Source organism: Mirounga leonina, unplaced genomic scaffold, assembly GCF_011800145.1.
Source record: "Mirounga leonina isolate KUSES-001 unplaced genomic scaffold, KU_Mleo_1.0 Mir_126, whole genome shotgun sequence".
NCBI lineage: Eukaryota > Metazoa > Chordata > Mammalia > Carnivora > Phocidae > Mirounga > Mirounga leonina.
In genome coordinates, this window is record NW_023270314.1 from 32,703,909 (window position 1) to 32,721,095 (window position 17,187).

A 17,187-nucleotide genomic window follows, 5' to 3' on the forward strand; every position below is an offset into this window, starting at 1 on the left:
AATACAGAAACATTTCAGTAGAGAAGAGAAATGAGAGCATTACTATCCTGAAAATTGAGAGAGATGACAAACCATGGGAGTAAGAAACAAATGAACGTAGGTCACCCTGGCTTCTCCTAAGATCAACTTTGTCTACTAGGCTTATTTCCATTCCTGAGAAAGTTATCTAAATAATGATAAGGGAGATGATACACACATATAAACTACAATTAAAATAAAGTAGGCCTTAAATCCTATAATAGAATTTCTCACCAGAGAAAATATTCCCTTTTTATTCATGATATGTCAAGGCTATGAAAAAGATATACATATTTCCATCTGGAAATTGTCTCTCTAGGGATAGACAGTAGCTCTCATGTAGGTTACTGAGGATAGGAAAAAATCTTTTAAGATTTAATTACTAAGATTTTCTTGTACCTCACTTTTATTAAAATAGCACTTTAGGTTTCATTTGGAAACCAGAAACTTTACACTAGCCAAAACTTTAAATAGAGCAAAAAAAAGGAGATTTGGTTACATCATCTGGTTTCTTGGCCTGTGCAAGAGAAGCAAAGGGCAAATCTGAAAGTCAAGGGAAGAAGAACATGGAAAACTCTCTACTGAAGCAAACAATACTAGCAGAGCAAATTACAACTTCACAGAACTTGCTGATAAACTGAATCAATAGTTATGGAAAACCAGAGATCTGCAAGTCTCCACATAATACGTTGTCAGGAATATGATAAATAGATATTAAGCACAGAATGCTTGAAAGTAAAACACTCATGCCATAAATATCATAAAGCAAACTGTAAAGAATATGATTCATTTGTTGAGCAAAATATTGAATGTGTTCTGATGACATGTCAGCCATGGTTCTAGGTACTAGAGATACAGCTGAGAGCAAGGTAGAAAGGTGTTTGAAGTCCATCATTATTTGGGTGATTAATGAAAATGTGATCTTATCTCAGGCTCATGGGCTCTCTTTGTTCAAGTTTCCCTTAGCTTCAAGTCCTTTCAGCTTCAAACTAAGATTTATTTAGTTCAGCAGTGTAGACTGAAGAACAGCAAAGACCAGCAATTAGAGTTCCTTGAAAATTTAAATGTGAATTTCCTTCTTAACATATGCATATGTCAAAAAAATTACTAATGGATGCGCTTTAAAAGTCAAATCATAATGCTGGTGATTGAAGAGTGCTTTGCAAATAAAACATAGTAGATTAGCTGTGCACTGGCTGAAATAACACGAAGTTAGTAAAAAGGGAAACGTGACAGTACCATTTACGCTCTCATTGCCAAGCTCATTGTCTGGCACTAATTTCAGTCATTAGAGTCATTAGAACAAAATGGCAGGTTAACAAGGCCTGAAATTCATTTGTGACGCACAATAAAAGTGTTGCAATATATGAAGGACACCACTGGTGTGGCTCCCACGTTCAGTCGAATCACATTATAAAAATTCCCCATAAGTTACTTCAAGGTTAACATCCACCCAATGGATGGGTGTCCATCCTATTGCTAGAAACACATATGCATAGATTGCCATCAGTTGGCTGCTGGCGTAAGTGACTTCTCACCAAGCTAATCAGATCAGGAACCTCGGTGTTACCTGAGGATGTCACACGAAAATGTGTTGTCTCTGCCCTATAATATGACCATATATTTGGTCTGCCTGGGACAACAGTGGCTTATCACTGTTGTCCTGACATAATTATTCAGAATGCCCCCTTCATTTCTTAAGTGTACTGGTTTGGGTAATAAATTATATGCCACCTTCTCTGTAGATCACAGAATTCAAAATTTTATCACACTTTCCTTTAGAGGAGTTTCAGTAAATAACTGAGTGAAGACAGTCCTATAGGTCAACAAGAGTAAAAGGGCATCACTGAGAAGGTGGGTACATTCCCGACAAGGTCATAAGTGACTTTTATTTTAACCATACATATATTTATGAATATGAGTGTATATTTATATTAATAAAATTTGTCTTGGACTGTATGGACCGTCACCTTTGATAAGGTCAAGGTAATTGGAAAATGAATCTTAGAACAAGCAGAAGCATTAAGATGGTACACGAGCCTATAGAGGTGTTGGAAGACACAAGGACTGGCTGTTACAAATGCTGGTTAAAGTCAACTGAAATGCCCTAAAACCTCAGAATCTTTCCTGGAAATACAGTGGGTTTAAGGCCAGTAAGATGTTATAAAATTCTAGCAAGATTAATGATCTAAAAGCATATTTAAAAATATATGATGACCCCACATATGTAGTGGAAAATAAAAAGAGGCAAGTGTAATAGGGAGAAGTATGGACAAACTGCTTGGTTTCTTGGGGGGATTTCTGCTGCTGTGTTCTCATCGGCAAAATAAAAAGGAATATTTCCTTTCTACCTCACAACCAGACTTTTATCCTGTGTTCTGGGTACCTTTTGTTCAAGTGTGGTTCTCACAAGGAAGCCTTGAACAAAGAAATAAACTAAGCAATCTCAGAGGCAAAGAAGAAGAGTCTGTACTTCCACGCAAGAGACGGGGGTAGCCCTACTCCTGGGAATTTGTTAAAGCAAGGGATTCGATAGAGCGAGGGCTTCTAGGTTCATGGAGGATACGAAGATTTAGGCCTCCAAGGTGGCAGAACATCATTTGGACTTGATTTAATGGATGGTGGTGAAAGCCAGTATCAAGGGTCATGGCACTGAAAGTCAGGTAAGGAGACTGAGTTAGCCCCTAGGGTATAAGGCCAGTAGGGCAGCCACCAACCTCCATTAGGAACACAACAACCTGGGCAGGACCCAGACAACTGTTGGAGGATATCATCGAGAGGACATGATGACCAGGTGACCCTCAAGCCAGACCTAGGCAATCGGAGGCTCCTGACCCCTTCCCCTGTTATTGGAATGCTCGTTCTATCCACCACTCCCACCATGGGAGCTGTTTTTAACAATGCAGTATTGAGAGAGCAATGAGTTGTTGCAACTGTCCAGACGGTGTAAGTGACTGAACTCCGTTGAGACCTCTATACAAATTTTAAGATTGTAGTGGGCAAGTGCAAAGATCTACTTGTCTTATGGCCACCGAAGGCAAGCCTCGTATATGTTCTCTTGCTTATTAAAACCACCACCTCCCAACCGGGAGGTGCCTGACTCTTCCTTCGGTCTCTCCTTGCCCTCCATGGGTGGGGGCCAGTGTCAGATTTTACCTGAGAAATTCCCAAGGTTGCAAACCAACAACCTCTTAACCAGTACCATAGCGCCAAAGAGGGGGCCGAAGACCATCACCCAAGCAGCATTAGAAGAAGCAGGGAACAGGTAAATACAGATTGAGGGATTTGTTTCCAGGACCCCTGTAGCCTTAGGACTATTTTAAATTTTAGTGATAAAAAAAGATAAGGTGAAAAATTACCAGTATTGTACTCTCTGCTCGCCTTGGTAAGCAGGAATCAGAGCAAGATTTATATGATATAGAGGAAAAACTGTGGCATTACACATAAGACCCTGACCAGGAAATATAAAAGGACAAATGAAGGTGGCACTTTCCTCAAGAGGACTTCAAACTGAATTAATACCACTATCCATTAAGCCTCCTGCTCCAAACTCTCCTATATATGATGTAGCCAGCCATATACACAATGTATATTTGCATGTACATAATGGATACATATGTAAGACAAACATGTAATCTACAGCAAATTAAAATGTTTTAATTTGTTGAGGTCAAAAGCTGGTTGTAGTCAAAGTTGGAATAGCAGGCATTCCACATAGCAGTAAGAATGTTCTCTGTTGCCAGTAACAGAAAAGGAAGGAAGGAAGCAAGGAAGGAAGGAAGGAAAAAAGGAAGGAAGGAGCGGAGGGGAGGGGAGGGGAAGGATGGGGGGGGGAGGGAGGAGGGGAAGGGAAAAGAAAAGAAAAAACTAAAAACCAGCTTAAATTATAAGGAGTCTTTTATTTATTGGCTTCTCACATTTTCTAACAAACATGTTTATTCCCTAAAAAAAACCATAACTTTCTCCTTAACATGTATGTTCAGAAAATAGTATAGATTTAGTTTAACTAAAGAAATGAAATGACTTCAAGCAAGGCTTGATCCAGCACTCAAACAAGGCTTGATTTATCTCCATTTCCCAGCTTGATTTCTTCAAGGTGAAGAAATGAAACTTGTTTCATGAAACTTGTTTCCTTATCAAACTTCTTTTCCTCAACACCCTTATTTCCTGTGCACCCCATACCTGCCTTATGCTTGCCCTGTAAAACCCCAACTCTGATTCAACACTACAGTTTGCTTTCTCTGATTTCAGTAAACTGCTGTGAAAAAAAGTTACACGAGTAGATTAATAAGCCACTACATAATCATGATCCCCAATTTCAGCAGCTACTGCAGTCCTGCATATTAATAGTTTTCCATCGTAGCCAGCTCCCCCAACGTGTTCATACATATCCTTTGTAGTCCCAAGATGACTGTAGAAATCCTGAGTAATGTGCCTTCATTTTTGTCCAGGGAGGAAAACATAATGCTTCTGCCCCACTATCTCTAAAGAAAGTTAGGTGACTCACTCTCAGTGAGCTTTTTGGGTACTGAACCAATCACCAGTAGCAATGATTAGCTAAGCCTATGTCACATGTTACACTCCTAGAGCCAGATTAAGTTAATTACCTAGTACTACATTGATCCACAAATGTAAATCAAGTATGGCAAACATTGTTGAAAACAGCAGAACCATGGGATGGAAGATCCCTGGTCCTTGAATCACTGCTTAGATCAAAGGTACCTGCCAAGTTTTGGCTTTATATGAGTGAGAAATTCAATTGAGATGCACTCATTATATATTTTGGAGATTTCTATTACTGAAGCTAACATTACCTTACCAGATAGAAGATGACCAATGGATCAAAGGCCCAGAGAAGGAAAAAAAAAGGGTAGGGGGTCTTAAAATGATCCACATGGAATCTATTTCTTAGTCTTTATATCCCAAGTACTCAGCAGAATATATGCTAAAATAACTGCATTAAATTCTGATGGAGAGATTCTAGAAGGAGAATTAAGACCTGCTCACAAGAAAGGGCACACATTTTCCAAAAGAAAAATTCTATAAGTAAAATATGGGGGGAAATATATCTTGTTGGCAAGCTCACACAGCTCACACAGCTCAACCTCAGAACACCTAAGGCCCAAGGCTTTGTATAATGTATTGTCTACTTGTGTGTGCCACATCCATCCATAAACTGCAACACAGTGAGGACCATAGCTGTCTTCTTCCCCACTGGTATCACCATGGCCCTGGCACGTAGCATGTCTTAGATAAATAGCTGTCCAACTGCCAACAATGAAGGGACACAATACAATATAGAGCAACAGTGTACAAATGAACAAAAAAGATATTCCACCGTATGGCTAAAATCCTGCATCTTTGCAGATCTGGCAATTACACCCACCCTCTGTGCCGTATGGAACCCACCATGTTCTTTGACCTTCACCTCCTCCACGTTTTCTCCCCATCTATTAGCCACCTCCTGAGCTCTATATAGCATGAAACTTGTTTCCTTATCAAAATTCTTTTCCTCAACACCCTTATTTCCTGTGCACCCCATACCTGCCTTATGTTTGCCCTGCAAAACCCCAACTCTGATTCAACACTACAGTTTGCTTTCTCTGATTTCGGTAAACTGCTGTGAAAAAAAGTTACACGAGTAGATTAATAAGCCACTACATAATCATGATCCCCAATTTCAGCAGCTACTGCAGTCCTGCATATTAATAGTTTTCCTTGTACTCGTCAATCTCTTTCCCATTCTCCTCAGCATCCATTTCACATTTTACCTCAAAGCTCCTACTAAGCCTCTTTCACTCTCAGACTATGACCTTGGCCCAACCACAAGGAAATATCGCTGCCACCAAATATGATTTCCTTCAACTTCCTGCCCACTCACATGCATCCGCTTATCTATCCCCACTTCCTTCCCTTGTTTCTCAGAGAATGCAGTGCTCATCCCACCAAAGGACCCACATGTACCTCCTTAAAACCATACCCTCCCCTCTCTTGGGGCCTTGGCCCATCAGCCTTCTTTTCTCTCCTTTGTATTTCAAATCTCTCTCTCTCTCCTGGTTCTCTTCCCTCTGCCTCTAAAGCCTCTTAAGTCCATCCTAAAAGCAATGCTTTCTTGACCCCATGTCCTTGAACTGTCATCCATTCTTCTTCCCTTGTCCAGATTTTGAGAAAAAGTAATATGCATCATGCCCACTCCCTGAGATCTTACTTGCAATGCAAACATTCTACTGAAATCATTCTGGCAAATGCCACAATGCCAAATCCTGTAGAAATATACTGCCCTTTAATTTACAGGACATCTCTTTTGCATCTGACAGAGCAGTTGTTCACGCTTGTCCTTTTTGACAGTAACTTCCCTGGCTTCTCAAACACCAAATACTCCTCGTTCTTTTTCTACTTTCCTGATTATTCTCAGTCACCTTTTTGGGCATCTCCTCTACTTGTCCCATAAATGATGATGTTCCCCATTGTCTGTCCTCAGTTTTCACTACATGATCTCATCCACTGTTATGGGTTTAATATCCAATATCTCCAGCATAAACTTTTCCTCCCAAGCTTCAGACTGAAAGAGTCACCTGCTCACTCTCCTCCTGCATATCCTGTGGGCCTTAACATGCAGGTCAGAGATGATCTCTTCCAGGTAGTTATCTTCATTGTTAAATATTTCATATATTAGGGTCATAGTCAGCAAGAGTTTATAGGACGTACTCTTTCAGGAAATAATAAGTTCCCTTCAGTGCAGATAAGAAGGAATGGCCACTAGCCAGGTATTGTTTAAAGGGTTGGATTACATGATTTTTAAGATCCTGTACAACTCTAGGGTTGTAGGATTTGTTTAGTCAGTGAGAGATTACTGTAGTCTGCTAACTCAAAATACTTCAAATTAAAAAGAGAAATCCTTACCTACTGAGAGAAAAAGAGGAAATGTTCCTCCTTATGTTTTATCTGTCATTGTATGCCTCTCTCATGTATAAAATGAAGCTAAAGTAACACACTGATAAGATTCCTTAAAGGCCAACTTAATATTTAACACTTTATATGGGAACATTTCACAATAATGTAAATCCTATTTCTTATGTCTAGAATAAGAGAATAAAATTGGATCAAAGCATTTCAATAGTAATTGAACTTCACTTCCAATCAGACTAAAATAAATATACGAAGTATACACGGGTGATTTGTGTTAATTTCTAGTTTATAGGAACATGACATGATATGATTTTTTTTAAGATTTACTAATTGAAAAATGGCAACAGAATAAAAATAACTAAAATGAAACAGTCCGTGGATGGGACATTAACAAAGAAAATTGTCTAAGAAAACACAGCAGAATATCATTAGGGAGAAAGGATGTTCTAGTTAGACAAATGTAGCATTATATAAAGTACAAGATCATAAAATTTTGTACCCTAAGAGTGCCATTCTATTAATATTCAGATCAAGTCTTGCTATTTCAGTGTACAAAGAGAATTTAAAAAACATTGAATAGATGGTTTTTCTTCACATTAGGAATAGGAGCTTACACACAAAATGTTTGCTAGTCACTGAATTTGACAGAAAACCAAATATTGAGAATTGAAATATAATCCCATAAAATACTACAAATACGTATTACAATGTGTAATTCAAAAGAGATTCTAAAATAATAATAATAATAATAAGACTTTGGTTAGATACCCAGCATAAATGATGGTGTTTTCAGACCTAGAGTGTAATGTCAACTTCAAAAGTGTACATATTACAAACTTTAAGTAAAGTATATATCCACTAAATAAACACATGTTGACATAAATAATTCTCCACAGAAAAAACAGTAATAAACCTTCCATTTTATTGAGAGAGTTGAAATATTTTACTGTAATAATATGGCTTTTTCATTAGACTGTTCTTAGGATTAACTGACCTAAATTGCTTATATTTGCTCAATGTGAAAAAGTATGATCCCAAAAGGAAATCAAAGTATTCATTTATTATTATCTACTGCTTTTCCTGTTAAGGAAAAAATAGCCACTGAATAAAAAGAATACTAAATTACCATTACATCTTAGCTTGTAGCCTAAGATTTAGCAGCACACTTAATTTAAACATATAAATTATACATATATGATATATATACATATTGAGTATTATAATATCCTGTAATTTTAATGAAATCAATTTGTTCTATATCTTCTAGACTTGTACGGGTGAAATCAACCTAAATAGCATTTTTAAGATCCAAACCCATCAAAAAAGTAAAAATTTATAAAATATGTTCAGAAATGTTAGAGGTTGTACTTATCACAATTTTGTATTTCAAAATGGGCAACAGGATAGAAAATATAGCTCCCTATTTTTAAAAAATTAATGTAATCACCACTATTAATAAATTTTTATGTTTTCATCATTATATTGATATCAGTTTTGAAAAACAATAATATACTTTTAAAATAAGTTTTTGGGGTGCCTGGGTGGCTCAGTTGGTTAAGTGACCGCCTTTGACTCAGGTCATGATCTCAAGGTCTTGGAACTGAGCCCCGCATCGGGCTTCCTGCTCTGCGGGGAGCCTGCTTCTCCCTCTCCCTCTGCTGCTCCCCCTACTTGTGCTTTCTCGCTCTCTGTCAAATAAAAATAAAATCTTAAAATAAAGTAAGTTTTCATTTGATTTCAGGCATTCTATTAATCCAGCTAAAAAGGAAACATTGAATTGGCAAGACTAATCCCCTGTAGGCTGATCCATGGTTTGACGCAATTGTAATCAATCACAAGGTGATTGTCCACAAGGCTTGAACACTAGCTCCTGATCATGTATGGAGTAGAGGGGACAAGTGGGTCTGGTCCTCCCACAACCATAAATGCTAGGAAAGCAAAACCAGGCCAGAGGTGAAAATTTTTGTATTTCTATTATCTGCATTCATGTATCCAGGTCTCATTGACTCTTCCTTTCTATGAACTTGGTTTTCATTCATAGTTTCCCATAAGTTCTCTGACTCTTGCAGACTGGTCTCTTGTACTCGCAAACTTGCTATTTTCTCTTCAGATTCCATTTTTTTAAAAAGATTTTATTTATTTATTTGAGAGAGAGAGAATGAGAGACAGAGAGCATGAGAGGGAGGAGGGTCAGAGGGAGAAGCAGACTTCCTGCCGAGCAGGGAGCCCGATGCGGGACTCGATCCCAGGACTCCAGGATCATGACCTGAGCCGAAGGCAGTCACTTAACCAAATGAGCCACCCAGGCGCCCTCAGATTCCATTTTTAAACTTACTGAAGAAAGATATTAAAAATTCATAACAGGTTTCCACTTCCAAATATAAGATGATTGGAAATCACTACTTCATCCTAACAACAAGTACCAAGCTGAACAGATTTTAAAATGAACAAGTCTCCTAGGACCTGTAAGAGAGGTGAAGACACAGGGCAAACTACTGCCCCTCAAGATTGGATAGACAGACAGCAAATAGAAGGAGCTTACCAGAGCAGAAACTCACAAATGAAAACTGCCTTGGGAATCAGTGCTGGGGTAGGAAAACTTGAACTGTAATAAACAAATTGCTAGAGGCTCAGTGTAGAAGCTAAAAACTCTAGGAAGACACAGCCATAGCAGAGGCCTCATGCTTTTGTAATTTTTACCTCTAGAAGCTCAACCAGGATCCCATAGTAAACACTGGAGAAACCAAACCCAACCTGCTGAAGTTATCTGTCAGAGCCTTCTGACCTGGATGAAAGGTCAGCCTACTCTAGCCATCCTCTTCCAATTAAAGTGGCAGAGAGGTGAGTAAGTACTTTTGAAGTTCACAGTCCAGAAGTAGAGTCTCACTAGAAGACTGAGACCTAATCATAGGACTATAGAACACTCCTTCTCCCCCCATACCTCACCACCACATTGCTAAAGCATTCCTTTTACCTGGTACATCATGTTCAGTTATCAAAAAACACAAAGCATATTAAAAGGAAAACAAAAAACACCATTTGAAGAGACAAAGTAAGCATTGGAACCTGACATGGCAATGATATTAGAATTATCAGACCAGGAATTTAAAGCAATGACTAATAAGCTAAGGGCTCTAATGGATAAAGTAGACAGTATGCAAGAACAGCTAGGAAATGTAAGCAGAGAAATGGATTTCCTAAGAAAGATCCAAAAAGAAATGTGGGAGATAAACACTGAAACAGAAATTAAGAATGCCTTTGATGGGCTTATTAATAGGCTAAACATGCTGAAGAAAGAATCTCTGAATTGAAAGATATCTCAATAGAAATCTCCAAAAGTGAAAACCAAAGAGAAAAAAGACCAAAAAAGGTAGAAGAGAATACACAAAACTCTGTGAGACAACTAGAAAAGGTATAACATATGTGTAACAGGAATACTAGAAGGAGAAGAAAAAGAAAAAGGAACAGGAGAAATATTTGAAAAATAATGACTGAGAGTTTCCCCAAATTAATGTTTGACATCAAATAACAGATCTGGGAAGCTCAAGAAACATCAAGCAGGATAAATGCAAAACAAAACAATACTCTACATTTAGGTATATCATTTTCAAGCTACAGTAAATCAAAGATAAAGAATAAAATCCTGGAAAAACACAGGGACCACATGGAAAACTATGGCCTAGAGTTTGAGGCAGTCTGAGTGGGTCAGAGACAGAAATTGAAATTCAGGGCTCCCAATGCAACCATGACATGAAGAATCAAAATATCAGAAAAAGGGAAACCCAAAAAGTGAGCCCAAACATCTAATACAATTTCCCACAGAGCATTTGCTGACACCTAAACTATGTAGGTAAGAGTCAAAACCAAGCAAAGAACAGCTGATAAGAAAAAAAAGCTAAGCATAGATTTTAGCAGTCTCATGATGCTCAGGAAATAAAAACTGGAATTCAGGATACACCAAAGTAGAAGAACTCTGAGCAAAATCCGGAGTGTCAACTGTGACACATGAAGGACTATATCCTAGAAGTAAGGACAAACCAGAAACAGACCAACCCAAAGAAAGCCTGAAGCCCAGTTTCTATCTGCTTACCAGGAGAAACTAAATTTTCCCTAGGGAAGATCATCATGAACCTTTAAAATTATTCACATGTTATCTCTGATATTCAAGTTAAAAAAAAAAATAGGCACACAAGGAAACAAGACAAGAAAAATCAGTGAAATTCAAGAGAAAAAAAAAGACAATATAAACAGACTCATTGATGATGTACATACTGGAGTTCTAAGACATAGAAGTCAAAATAACTATAATCAATATGGTCCAGAAAATAGATGAGAAGACTATGAATTTTACCAAAGAACTGGAAACTATTCATGAAAATCAACTGGAATATCTAGGTCTGAAAATAACAACTGAAATTAATAACCATAGATTTACTAGCAGTTACATATGTACATACTATGTGATCCCATTTATATGAATTTCTAGAAAATGCAAATTAAATAGAACAGTAATTGCCTAAAGGTGTGAAGGGATGGGAGAAAGGGATTACCAAAGCTCATAAAGAAACTTTTATCTTGATTGTGGCAACGGATGGATACATATGTCAAAGTTTATAAAACTATACAGTTAAATATGTGCAGTATGTCAATTATACCCCCATAAAGTTACTTAATATTAAAATAACAATAAGACTGGGCGCCTGGGTGGCTCAGTTGGTTAAGCGACTGCCTTCGGCTCAGGTCATGATCCTGGAGTCCCAGGATCGAGTTCCGCATCGGGCTCCCTGCTCAGCAGGGAGTCTGCTTCTCCCTCTGACCCTCCCCCCTCTCATGCTCTCTCTATCTCATTCTCTCTCTCAAATAAATAAATAAAATCTTTAAAAAAAAAAAATTCTCCCAAGTTTAAAAAAATAAAATAAAATAAAATAACAATAAGACTATCTTTTAGGATTTAAAACACATGTGGAATTTAAGTTTATGACAAAAGTAGGTCAAAAGATAGAAAGAGGTAAATAGAGTTAAAAGCTGTAAAGTTTTTTTTTTTTTAAGATTTTATTTATTCAGTGTCTCTCTCTGTCAAATAAATAAAATCTTAAAAAAAAAAAAAGATTTTATTTATTCATTCATAAGAGACACAGAGAGAGAGGCAGAGGGAGAAGCAGGTTCCCCGCTGAGCAAGGAGCCTAATGCGGGACTCGATCCCAGGACCCCGGGATCATGACCCGAGCCGAAGGCAGACGCTCAACCATCTGAGCCACCCAGGCACCCTAAAAGCTGTAAAGTTCTTGTAAAGTGTTGTCAATATTAATTAAAGATAAACTCTAGTAAGTCAATTATGTGTGTTTTACCTTCCAGGATAATCACTAAAAGAATAAAAATAATATAACTAACAAAGTAATAGAATGAGAAAAAATAAAATATAAAAAATATTTAATTTATCCAAAGGAAAGCAAAAAGGAGGAGAAAATAACTTAGGAAAGATAAGGCAAACCAAAAGCTACCACATAACAAACTGCTAGATTTAAACACAAATATATTGGTAATTAATAAGTGAAAATGGACTAAATATTCTACTTAAAAGACAACTGTCAGAAAGATTTTTAAAAAATTTAAAGCATAAAAATTGAGGGAGTATATTCCCTATATATCTTTATTTAAAAATCTTCTAAAGGTTGCACTTCAAGGAAAATGAAACTGACTCCAGAAATTACCTCTGTAGAAATACCTGAGACAAAAAGGAATGGTGAGAAAAGAAACTGATCAGCATTATCAAATCTAAACAAACATCATTTGTATAAAATAATAAAAATGTCAATGTCTACTTTGTGGGTTAAAAAAAAGAACTAGAATACTGAACAACAAGTCCATATAAGTAAGAAGAGGTTGATCTAATTAAAATGTTCTAAAGAACTTTCATCATTTGGGAGGTGATTAAGACACTGATTAGCTGGAGACTTGCTAGATTTTTAAATATGCATAATGAAATTGCAAGGGTAGCCACTAAAAGAGTGGCCATTGAATGCATGACTTACACACTAAATAGAGATGTATAAGAGGGACAGAAAGATGAAAGAACAAACAAATGAACAAAATTCAATCAGCCTCCACCACCTAAAAAAAAAAAAATTGCTTGCTACTTCCATTGCTACTACAAAATAAAGTCTGAATATAAGGAAATATCAAACTTAAGAAGAAAAAGAACAAAGAGAGTAAACTCACAGAATGCAAAACAAAGATGATAAGAGCAAAAAAATGAATTGAAGGCAAAAAATAAAATACAGACCATAAACAAAGTAGAAAAATTGTTTTTATAAAGCAGATAAATCTTTGACTAGACTAATGAAGAAAAAGGAAGACACTAAAAAGTACTAGAATTATGTTAATTTGAACCTGAAATTCAGATGTGATTCATTTTTTTCTCACCCTGAATTTCATAGCTTATGAAAATATTTCTGAGAACAACTTAAGTACTGCAGTTTCTGAATTTCTATACAAGAAGAGTTTAGAAGAAACAATCCAATTGGAAGTGGAGAAAAAGAGTATTGAATCAAGTTATATAGCACTTCACGTAAAATGTTGGAAAAAAAACAATTGTCCATAAATGAGAGTGATATGCCAGTAAGTGTTTAAAGACTAAAACTTCCTGGGTGCTTCTACTGGGTTTTAGAAAGAAATTCACGCTGCCAATTTTGAACTGAATTACTCCACTGAAGTAACAAAGGTTCCTTGACATGCTTCATTGAATAAATCTAACATATATGAAACCAAGTTCTAGATATACTATATCTTTATAAACATACATTTAATGAGTCTATAGATTGACAATTTTCTAACTTCATTATCTTTTCAACAACTATTATTTACACAGCTGATAAAAATACTGGGGATACATGTGTTTAACATGTGCTGTGTTATGCATACGTGGCAGGTGGCTAGTTTGAGCCTAAAGTTGGGATTCAGACAGGTCTGAAGAACTGAAAGAAAAAGTTTCCAATATTTTCAATAATTTATTTTCTTGAGGTATTCTGGCTGGGTATAAAATAAAATAGGCAAAACAGTATTGTATCTAAAGTACATGAGGATACATATTATGGTGAAGTTCAGCCCATGGATCCAGGTCTTAAGCCTTACGAAACATAGGGACATACCCTTAGGGTATTTAGGAATAAAATACATCATTCAGAGGTATAAAAAAGACATTTTTTCCACTTTTAGGTGAAAATAAGAACAAATCTGAAATAAGAATGATTTCATAGAATTCATTATTTTTTTTTAGCAGATTAAGAACTTACAAATTTGGAAGCACTGGGAAACCTTACCATTGGCATGGATCTCAACCTTGAGCAGATGAAATCCTGAAGCTGTAGCAGTGTTGAGACACCAGCCTTAAATAGCACCCTCCCCCACCAACGGTGGCAGTGGATTTAAAAAGAGGGTGCTACAATAGAATATAACAGATTACTTCATCAATCTGTATGATATTCCTCCGGGGACCACAAGAAACAAGTGTTTGAGATTTTAAAGAGGGCTAGAAATTATAGGTATGCCAAGAAACACTGACATTGGGTTATGCAGATAAATGTGGCCCTCTAACTCAATTCAATACTTTTAACCAAAACAAGCATTTACAAAATATGGTAGCCAATCTCCAAGATGGTCCCCACTGAGTCTCACCTTTTGTTAGTCATCCCACGTGTAGTAACCTCCCACAATGAATTACAACTGGTCTATATGACCAATAAAATATGGTTGAAGTGACAATGAGTGACTTCCAAGGGCCAGGTTATGAAAGGCATTGCAGTTTCCACTTTGGTCTCCCTCTTGAATTGCTCATTCTGGGGGAAATCAGCTGTCATGTCGGGGCAATTAAGTTGCCCTATGGAAAAATCTACATGGTGAGGAATCGAGGGCTCCAGCGAACAGCTAACACCAACTTGCCATCCCATTTGAGAGAGCCATCTTGAAAGAGAACCTTCTAATCAAGTCTTCACATGACTGTAGCCCTACCTGATATATTGACATTAACCTCATGAGAGATCCCAAATCAGAACTACCTAAGCTGCTTCTAAATTTCTCACCCAGAAAAACTGTGAGATCACAAATACTTATTCTTGTTTTAAGCCTCTGAATTTTGGGATAATTTGTTAAATAGCAATAAATAACTCTAGGCTCTATAATTATTCGGAAAGCCAATAGGAGCCACTTCAAAATTTGAGTCATGGAAATAACAAAATCTAACATGATATATGATTTTATGAGGAAAGATCAGAGACCACAAAATAGAGATAAAAGTAAAATATTCACAGTATAAATACTTACTTCACCTTAATAAAATATTTGACATTATGATGACAGAGCAAAAGAACCTTTGTGAAAATTACCTTTCATAGCATGAAAGCCTTGAAATAGTTGAATAATTTCAAAGGGCAACCTTTGTGTAGTAAATGTTACTAATGATATTTTCTTTTGATCTCTACTATAATTCACATAATGCGTCATATTTTTCACCATATTTTATATCATTTTAGTCAGAGTTTTGACGCCCATATTACTGATAAAACAATAGATACAGGAGTTATTTTAGATGATTGGTGTCTATGCAAACTAAATGAATAACAGTGCATCATAATTTAGATGTTTGAGTTCTTTCATCTGTAAGCATGCAGACAATATTGCTTCTGAGTTTTAATCCACTAAAATTTGTAACTTATCTCAGATATAGAAAGAATAAACAAGCAAAAGAAATAAGGAACCACACCATACTCTGGATAGCCAACAAACTGCATTTACAGAAAAGAGATAAAAATATACAACCCATTAGAATCCACAGTACCATTTTTGCTTGAATTCCTGCTCTTACCAAATCCACTATTTTATTTAGTTCTTATTTAAAAGACACTTATAGGGTGCCTGGGTGACTCAGTCAGTTAAGCATCTGCCTTCGGCTCAGGTTGTGATCCTGGGGTCCTAGGATCGAGCCCTAAGCAGGACCCCTCAGCAGGAGTCTGCTTCTACCTCTCCCTCTGCCCCTCCCCCTGCTCATGCGTGCGCTCTCTTGCTCTCTCTCCCTCTCTCAAATAAATAAATAAAATCTTTTAAAAAAAATTAATTAAATAAATGCAATACACTTATATAGTGTTATGGTCTTCTAGGCTGTATTATAAGTGTTTCATTAAAGAATAACATAACATAGCCATTATCCTGAACTTCAATGGCATTTATTTATTTATTTGAGAGGAAGAAAGAGAGAGAGAGAAAGGTGGGGGAGGGGCAAAGGGAGAGAGACAGTCTTAAGCAGGCTCCTAGCCCAGCGCAGAGCCTGAGGTGAGGCTCCATCTCACAACCCTGAGATCATGACCTGAGCCGAAATCAACAGTCAGACACTTAACAAACTGAGCCACCCAGGTGTCCCTCGATTGCTATAATTTAATATTTAATATTTACATAGTGTAAATTGTTTTCCCATCCTAAACATCACAACTGTATCTCTCTGACTTAACCACTATTGAATATTACTGACATTTACTTTTCTGTGATGAAAGCGCAAAAAATCTGTGGTTAGAATATTGGTATATTCCTCAATACTTTTAAAGAACTGGCTGTCCTCAATGCAGTTACATGACTATGCAAAATGAAATTGACTATTTTTATAGTATACTAATTTGAAATTATGACAGAAAAATTATGTTTTTATTTAATCAAGTAGGCAAACCAGCAACTTCAGAGAGATTAGTAGGAAAATCATTCCAATTATAATCCCATTTGAATTAGTCTCTTGTACAGTTTTAGAAATAGTTATTTGCCAGTGCCTGGAGGAAAGTCATAACTTATGAAGTGTTGGTGGTGAAGAATATTACTGTAACAGGCTAGATGCTACTATGGTTTATCATTAACACATAAGATAAAACAGTGATACCTACTGCAGGGGCCCATTGGGGATCAGTGTCATATTTATAAGATTGCCAGTGTGTGACCAGGTGCCACCCTAGCTTGCACAACAAATACATAAAAAGAAAATTTTAGATAGCCGTTAAATACAAAGCATTAACTGAAATCTCAACTATTCCTTGTATTAAATATGTTGGGATAAATCCATTATAACTGATCATACAATTTTTCTAATCATCAGATTATCACAAGAGGATTAACACTCTTGGGGGGAATGTCTATTCCCTAGTCCAGGTTGTTTCCTTTCAGAAGGTAGGGAATGCTCCATCAGTTATGTCATTCGTAACCTGTCTCCACTTGCAGGGGAAAAGT

The 17,187-nt window shown here is 36.7% G+C and overlaps 1 protein-coding gene across 2 annotated transcripts in view; it reads right to left on the reverse strand.

Annotated features, from left to right (window-relative positions):
* The window catches only part of TMEM117 (transmembrane protein 117), a 499,951-nt gene that overhangs the window by 379,901 nt on the left and 102,863 nt on the right, over positions 1–17,187 (reverse strand). The gene's annotated exons all lie outside the window — the stretch shown is intronic.